This window comes from Haemaphysalis longicornis, unplaced genomic scaffold, assembly GCF_048455015.1.
Source record: "Haemaphysalis longicornis isolate Haplotype H1 unplaced genomic scaffold, Haemaphysalis longicornis Haplotype H1 scaffold_7, whole genome shotgun sequence".
NCBI classification, from domain to species: domain Eukaryota; kingdom Metazoa; phylum Arthropoda; class Arachnida; order Ixodida; family Ixodidae; genus Haemaphysalis; species Haemaphysalis longicornis.
In genome coordinates, this window is record NW_027526422.1 from 101856452 (window position 1) to 101863677 (window position 7226).

Genomic DNA, 7226 nt, shown 5'->3' on the forward strand with positions numbered 1-7226 from the left:
TGCCACTTTGCGATGGTTTTCCGCGGAAAAACTTTGCGAATGCGCAGGATAGAAAACATTGAAGCCGAATATGTGGCTTTCGAAAAAACGATGTTGTGGTCCTTTTTCCCCAAGTTGAAAGACGCGTCCCCCCTTAATCTAATTAATAAATCCAACTATTCGATAATAGTCGATTATTCCAACCCGTTCGAATATTCGAAACATTTTTCATACATAGTTTTCGAAGCGAATACGAATATATCATATTTATTATTCGAGTAATATTCAAAAATTTTTGAATATTCGCACACTCCTAATGACTAGATATCGGGAGGACTGCTCTGACCACGAAAGCTCGCGATGGAAACCATTCTTTCGAGTGATACTTTAGTGTCGATGAGTCATTGAGAAAGAAAATGTTCGGGACCTCCTGGCCATTACACTCCACCTACAACTAAATAAACTACTAGCGGCTATTAACAAAGTTGGTTTATATCTTACGTTGAAAAAGTTCTTCGTTAGAAAATTGACAAAGAAAATCATGGCTGTGTCAACCCGTAAACCAATTGGAGCTTTTAATGTTTCTTGCGATATTGCCCTCACGTGCAAAGTATAAAAAGAATATAAATCTGCACTTGTTGCTTCCAAGAAAACATAAAAATTCACTCAAGTTTTCTTTTTCTGTATTTCCCCTCCCCAATTTATAGATGGAAGGAGGCTTGCCTCGATTGAATGACATCGCCATCATTACGCTTAAGGACCGAGTGAACTTCTCTGACGCCATATCTCCGGTATGTCTTCCCAGTAATCGCGAAGCACTGCCAATGGGATCTACGTACCACGTCACAGGATGGGGACGTACCACATGTGAGTGATGCATATTCCGCAACAATGCTTAATGGCACACAAAGGGCCGCGAAGACACAGCTTTGATTCGTGCTATTAGTATATAAAAATTCGCCCCAGCTTCCAACATCACACACTCAAACATGACGCCACCCAAAGATGTAATCATTTCGACAAAAACTAAAAGCACAAACACGTTGTGCTCGCTTTTTTGCCGAACGCCGCTAACGCATTACCTCTATCGCGTATAACTGCAAAATACTCGATCTTTGCGATATAGCGAAAGACATCAATGGATGTAAGTAACATATGTTCGTCGCTTACAACTGACTGACAAACTGGCTGGCCGTTAATTTTTCATCCGCGCGGCCAACCGAGTGACGGACAGAGCGATAGACAGGCTGACTGAATGACTGACTGAATGATTGATGGACCCTTTTACCTAAGTGAGTACACACTGAAAAAGGTTTAAATCCCGCACCGTACGTGGTTGGCGTGGCACGGCGGCCTATATTTTAATTTATGTGTGTAGAACTGTGCGGAAAGACAACCCGCTTACTAGCTGTAACATGACTTTCTCAGGAAATACAAAGTAGACGTCTTGTCCAAGGAATGATCTAAGAACGAATGCGGACGTTGCATTACCCGATGAACCAGTGTGAAGCCGTTGGTGACAGTTTTATGAAGAGCGCCTTGTTAGGGAACAGCGTAGTTGTACCAACCAGTAGGCAGAATTTATTAGGTAGTCCTCAACTTGGTGATGCGTAAATTAAGGCACAAAAAAGCATTAAAGAGAGTTTGTGGCCAGTGGAGTAATATGCGCAGTCGAAACAGTGGTGAACTTTTTCTTTAGGAGAAGTGCGACTATAAAGAAAGTGCCAGTACGGAAATAAATAAGACAGCGGCTCAGTTGGAAGATAAATTCCCTAACGCCATGCTAGAGACGAGACAAAATCAAGGTTGCAATAAAAGGGTGCTACATCCGGGCTGTTTTTTACCTCGGAGCATGTTGCTAAAGGCTGAATATCACATTGCCTCAACGGTTAAATTTTAGCTCCTTGAGACTGCTATCATTTTTTATAAACAAAATAGGCTGTGGGACCGTATTTTTAAAAACAAACAATCTCATTGCGCCTTTTAGAGAGTGGCCTGCGTCTCCACGTAACCTTGGTTGAGTGCAGCAGGCAGCACGTTTTATTAGTGGCGTTTGTCGCTTACAGTAGAGTTGTATAATGCCAATGGTGACAAATTATATTTAAAATATGGCATTACCTTCCTCTACTTTTCAGTTTTAAAATCGATCTCTCAGATAAAGTGAAACAGATTTGCTAGTTTTCAGTTTCGCCTTAAGTGTTGCATGTGGCCTAATAATCAAGGATTTTAATTTTTTCCACAGCAACTACAAGAAAGGAAAAGTCCACCGAACTAAAACAAGCCTTGATACAAGAGGTCCCGTGTTCCAAATCGATAGCTAACAGGGACAGATTTATCTGTGTCCGTGGTGTAACCGGAATTCATCGACGAGTGAGTATCCATTTAGGTAGTTGAACTACCGTGATTGGCGTGCTCTAGCTGAACCATTCACTTCCATTTGGTGAGAAGTGCGTGCACAAAAAAAAAAAACTAGCCGTTGGTAAGCTACAAGAAAGACATTCGTATCCATACGACATATCGGTGACAATTGCTTAGTGTTGATTCAGAATGAAATGATCAATCACCTGCACACGAGAAAAGTGCACACGCAGAGCTACGACGGCAGACCGTCATATGAGATCAAGTGAGTTTGACGTCGATGATTATCTTAAAAAAACACACGCACACGTGATGAAATTCGCCCACATGACCACAAGGATATAAAACAAAATTATTGTGCTACGGTAGCGTTTATCTAACCTTATTATTAATCGCAATAGCCATAATGTAATAATATTGCCACAGTGCCCTTATTGCACTGTAATTTCTCATTTTATCATTATTGCAAGAATTCAAATTAGCAACTTATGTTTTCTACAGTGGGAGTAAGGACAAGCGTTATCTAATTTTTATTATCTAGCAGAACTAAAAGAAGGGAAGTATGCACGAATTGTTTTTAATGGTTTGTGCCCGATACTTTTTTTGTATTTATAATACTTTAAATTATACACTAGGCCTTGTACAGTGCTTCATAATGCGACGCAGAAAATCTCATTTTCGACTACCTAGGGCGACAGTGGAGGACCAGTGGTTCACGGCAAAAATGGGACATGGACAGTGTTTGGACTCGTTCACTCGGGTTTGTGGATCTTCAACAATCTTCGTGACGCATCAGCGACAGAAACAAGGGTTTCTCACTACGTCAGCGATTTCATACAGCCTTATTTGAACCGGAATTCATCGAAGCTGAACATTTGTGGTATCTAGTAGCGGAACTTTTCGTAGCGGCCCGGAGTTTTCCCCCTGCAGGTTTTGTATAAACATTTTGCTTGTACCTGCCCCAATTTGCTGTGACCAGGTAGAAGCACTTCAAACAAAGCTTAAGCTGTATTTTGCCTCTTTCCGGCAATCTCAATAAAGCGATCCCGTGACGTCTACTGGCAGAGAGTTGACAATATTTGACAATAAAGGCTATTTCTGTGGAAATAATAATATATTTGCTTGTACAGATGATTTTCGTGGTGTGGCATCCAACCAAACCTTTCCTTGCAGCTGCTCTTCAGTGCCCTGATACGATTCAAGAGCAGAAATTGGGGTTCAGCTAGAAACAGGCCTGCCTAGGTATTCATTCCGGTAAAGGAAAAACTTTCATCGTCCATGCCTATCTCGCTGACAGAAAACTTACAATTAATGCGAGAAAAAAAGATGTCTCCCTCCTTGAAGCATAATTTCAAGCAACATCTGTAAAAGTCGCAAACGTTCTGCATTGAATGTTGCAAATAAGAGACTACAATTTCTGTCTATGCTTGCTTGGATATGTGGCGTGCGCTGACCGCCACCTACCAATCTTCGGCAAAAAACCCGTAAAGCCATTTTCACCATTGTGCGGCAGTTCATATAAACTCAATTCGCTTTGTCCGTATATCGTCCCGTAGAGAACCGTGAGGGAAGGTTTCTGTTGAAATTGCTGTCACGTGAACCGATGGTGGGGTGGTCTTTACCAGCTCGGAGCAATGGACACAGGGAAGCCGTTGACGTGTTTAACAACATATCTTTAATGCACACACAAAAACCCTAACGCAAAGCACTCAATTATTAAACTACACACAAACGATAAACACACATCTCTAACTAACAATCCCAACATACAACTCAACTCTAACGCACGAGTCTCTACCATAAAGTTCTACACAATTACTCCGAATCAACTTATTCTATCACCCTATAGGTGATCTCTCTAAACCACAACTCCTTAGTTGTGTCGTATGAATGCGTCCCTATTGGACTGGCCTACCCCGGTCGTCGGCGCTGACGTGTCGCACCCTTGCGTGGCCGCGGCTCGGTGGTAGCCGTCCTCTTCTTGTTTCGTCGGTGCCGGCGTTCGATGCGCGGTCACTCGCTGGACGGCGTGGGCTCCGCGCGTCCCGACTTTTTTCCTCTGTGGCTACCCCCTGGTAGCCGCTCTCGCTGGAGGTCCTTGATGCCGGCGTTCGACGCGCGCGGTCATCCCTTCGGCGGCATGCTTCCTCGTTGGCTACCCCCTGGTAGCCGCTGCCGCTGGAGGTTCCAGGTAGGCTGGGCCCGAACGTAGCCTTTCGGGGCCGTCGAGACGAACGTCGACGGCGCGTGGACGTTGGCCGCAGGTGCCCGACTGATGCCGCTGGGGCCACGAAGACAGAGGTTCGTGGTGCACCTAGGATGACGGTGCCGATGCGAAGTCGGCCCGCTCCCGCCCAGGCTCGGATGGCATGGTCGATGGCCTGGCCGCGTCCCCCTGGCTCGTTCTTTGAAGCACACGTGCTCCAGCCGCCTCCTGGTTTCTTCGGTTTCTTCTATTTTTCGGGGTTTTCATGCATCCCCTCTCGGGGGGGGGGGGGGGGGGGCGGGGGCGGGGGGAGGGGGATGCCTTGACACATGACAATTGCATTGATTCAGCGGCCTTGTTTCCCGCTATAAACTAGCAGAAAATAGAAGCATAGAGGCAGCAGTCAACACAATGACGTGCCTGTTCGAGCGTCCGCGATTTGAATTCCATGACGTTTGGCCTGCTAGCATTTACCACTCGTCCCTGTTTTTTCGAAAATATAGAAATATTTCGAGGACACTGTCTACTTAAGAAGAACCGTATAGTCTAGTGTCTACACGGCGGAACCCCATTCAGCCTTGAGGCTTGTACAGTAAGGTTGACTGGTAAAGAGAACAAGACGCTGTGCTGTACAAGGTCTTTTAGCGATGGGAAACAGGTGTGAAGAATGCAGAAGGGTGTGCCTCGAGCGTTTGTTCCCCCTCATGAGGGGAGGCACTCAACGCGCCTTCAAATGGGCATCGGGGTACATTTAGGCAATGTAAGAAGTAAATTTCCGAGTTAAAATTTGTAAGTGTAGAGCGCACTGTACAGACAGCCAGAAATTGCAAGAATTTTACCGCGTGTATCTAAACCACACATCGTTCGACTAGAAAAACACCTTTACAAAAACCACTGTAGACAGTTTAAGAGATGGATAATCAATGTTCAGAGAATACAAAACAATTTAAAAAAATATTTGAATAGGCCTCTACAAGTAAACCGCTTCTAAATCGAAGTCTTACTACGTAAGAAAATTATATCTTACTTTTTCGTCCGTCATCGCAGAAAGCGAACGGCAGGAAACCCAATATTCTATGTGGATGATAACGACCGTGGAAGCGCTTCAAGAAAAAAGAAACGCTTCTTGTGGACCGATCTGAACCAGGGCGCATTGCGTTACGAGACACACGACTGTCCGATGGGGCCATTTTTTTATCGTGAGAGGTCCATTCCCAAACGCAAAAGGAGTTACAAATTTCGAGAAGGGTCACGAACGTGCCAACATTACACAGAGAAATTATACACTCCTCCGCCTAACGAAGAGGATGCTTAAAGGGACACTGAAGTGATATGTAAACATTGCGGGATTACTAGCGCAAATTGTAGTCCGGAGTCCCCAGGCCATGTTTCGACCACTCTAGGCGCGTTTACGCGATTTTATTTAGTAGAAAAACTAATTCGAAAATGCTATCCTCCTCTCTTTACGCTCGCCCATTTTCTGTGGCGGTTTCGTGTGACGTCAGGAGGGGATGAGCTGGCAATTGGCTGCGGTACTGGCGGTACTGCACGGCTCCCCGGCCTTCAGACAGAGTCAGTCGGGCCAGCGTTTCGTCCGCCGGCCGCCGGCGGGTCGTCGCAATCAAGGAGGTTAAAGAAAATTGCTTGGTCGCAATTCGTTCGCTTAGTTGAAACGAAACCAGGACACGTTTGTGAATGGAAGAATGTGCCTTTCTTTACTTGGTTTGTTTGTACGCTGTATCTAGCTCCAAGTCAAGGTCGCTTCACGCAAGCGCTGCACAAGCGCACATGCGACGCTTCACTGACTGGTACGCCAGTAGGAAAATATAAGGCCTCTTGAAGGCGGGAGAAATGTCAGCGAAGTCAATATAGGTACTAAGGAAATAAAATCAACTGATATTTTTACCGTACAGCGTAAAACTAGGGCGCGGGAAGCACTTTTTTGCGCTGGGCGAACAAGCACAGCGGTCAGCAGCACGACTACGCATCTGCGAGCGCTTTTCCGTCTACGAAATGCAATTGCTAGACGTGAGCTACTGTGGAAACTCGGGCGACGCTTACTGCACGATCGGAGTACAACAAGTAGTCACCTAAGCTGCTTGAAATGCCAAAACTAAATAAAAGTGTAAACTGGTTGTAGAATATATACTCTATATTACCACCACTTTCGCATCCCGCTCCGTGGCTCAGTGGTCTGAGGCGCCAGGTGTGCAACCGCAAGTGTTTTGCAAGTCACGAGTTCGAATCCCCGCGGGTGCGTGCTTTTTTTTTTGTAAGTTAACTTTTTTGTTTTCCGCCGATGTTTTCAATATTGTGTTCACCTTTTTTTGGGCCGCAACGTTCATGGCTACACGAACTAGTTCACAAAACACGCGCAGGCTGGCACTGGCGCGCTAGCGAGTTCTCGTTGGCATGCTGTTGCCATAAGCTCCGACTGCTTGCAGGCAGTGGGCACAGGCCAGAATGAACAGACCCTTGGCCTGGTGCGAACACGCTTTTTACGATACAGGCATGAGGGAGGCAAGCTCCAAATATGGGGGAAAAGCGCATGACATTTGGGTGTCTGCGGGTACGCGGAGGGCGTTCATGCACTGCGCAGGTCTCGGCTAGTGAATGCTACGACTACAAGCCGTCCTGGGAGGCTTATCTTGTGCATTTTACAGCCAACAACATGGCAGAAGCG

The 7226-nt window shown here is 45.7% G+C and overlaps 1 long non-coding RNA gene across 1 annotated transcript; it reads left to right on the forward strand.

The window, feature by feature from the left end:
* Positions 1 to 692: 692 nt before the first annotated feature.
* Positions 693 to 3452, forward strand: LOC144146184 (uncharacterized). The gene is made up of 3 exons (XR_013317675.1): positions 693 to 846; positions 2222 to 2349; positions 3028 to 3452. It is a non-coding gene; the product is annotated as an uncharacterized LOC144146184 (long non-coding RNA).
* The last annotated feature ends 3774 nt before the right edge of the window (positions 3453 to 7226 follow it).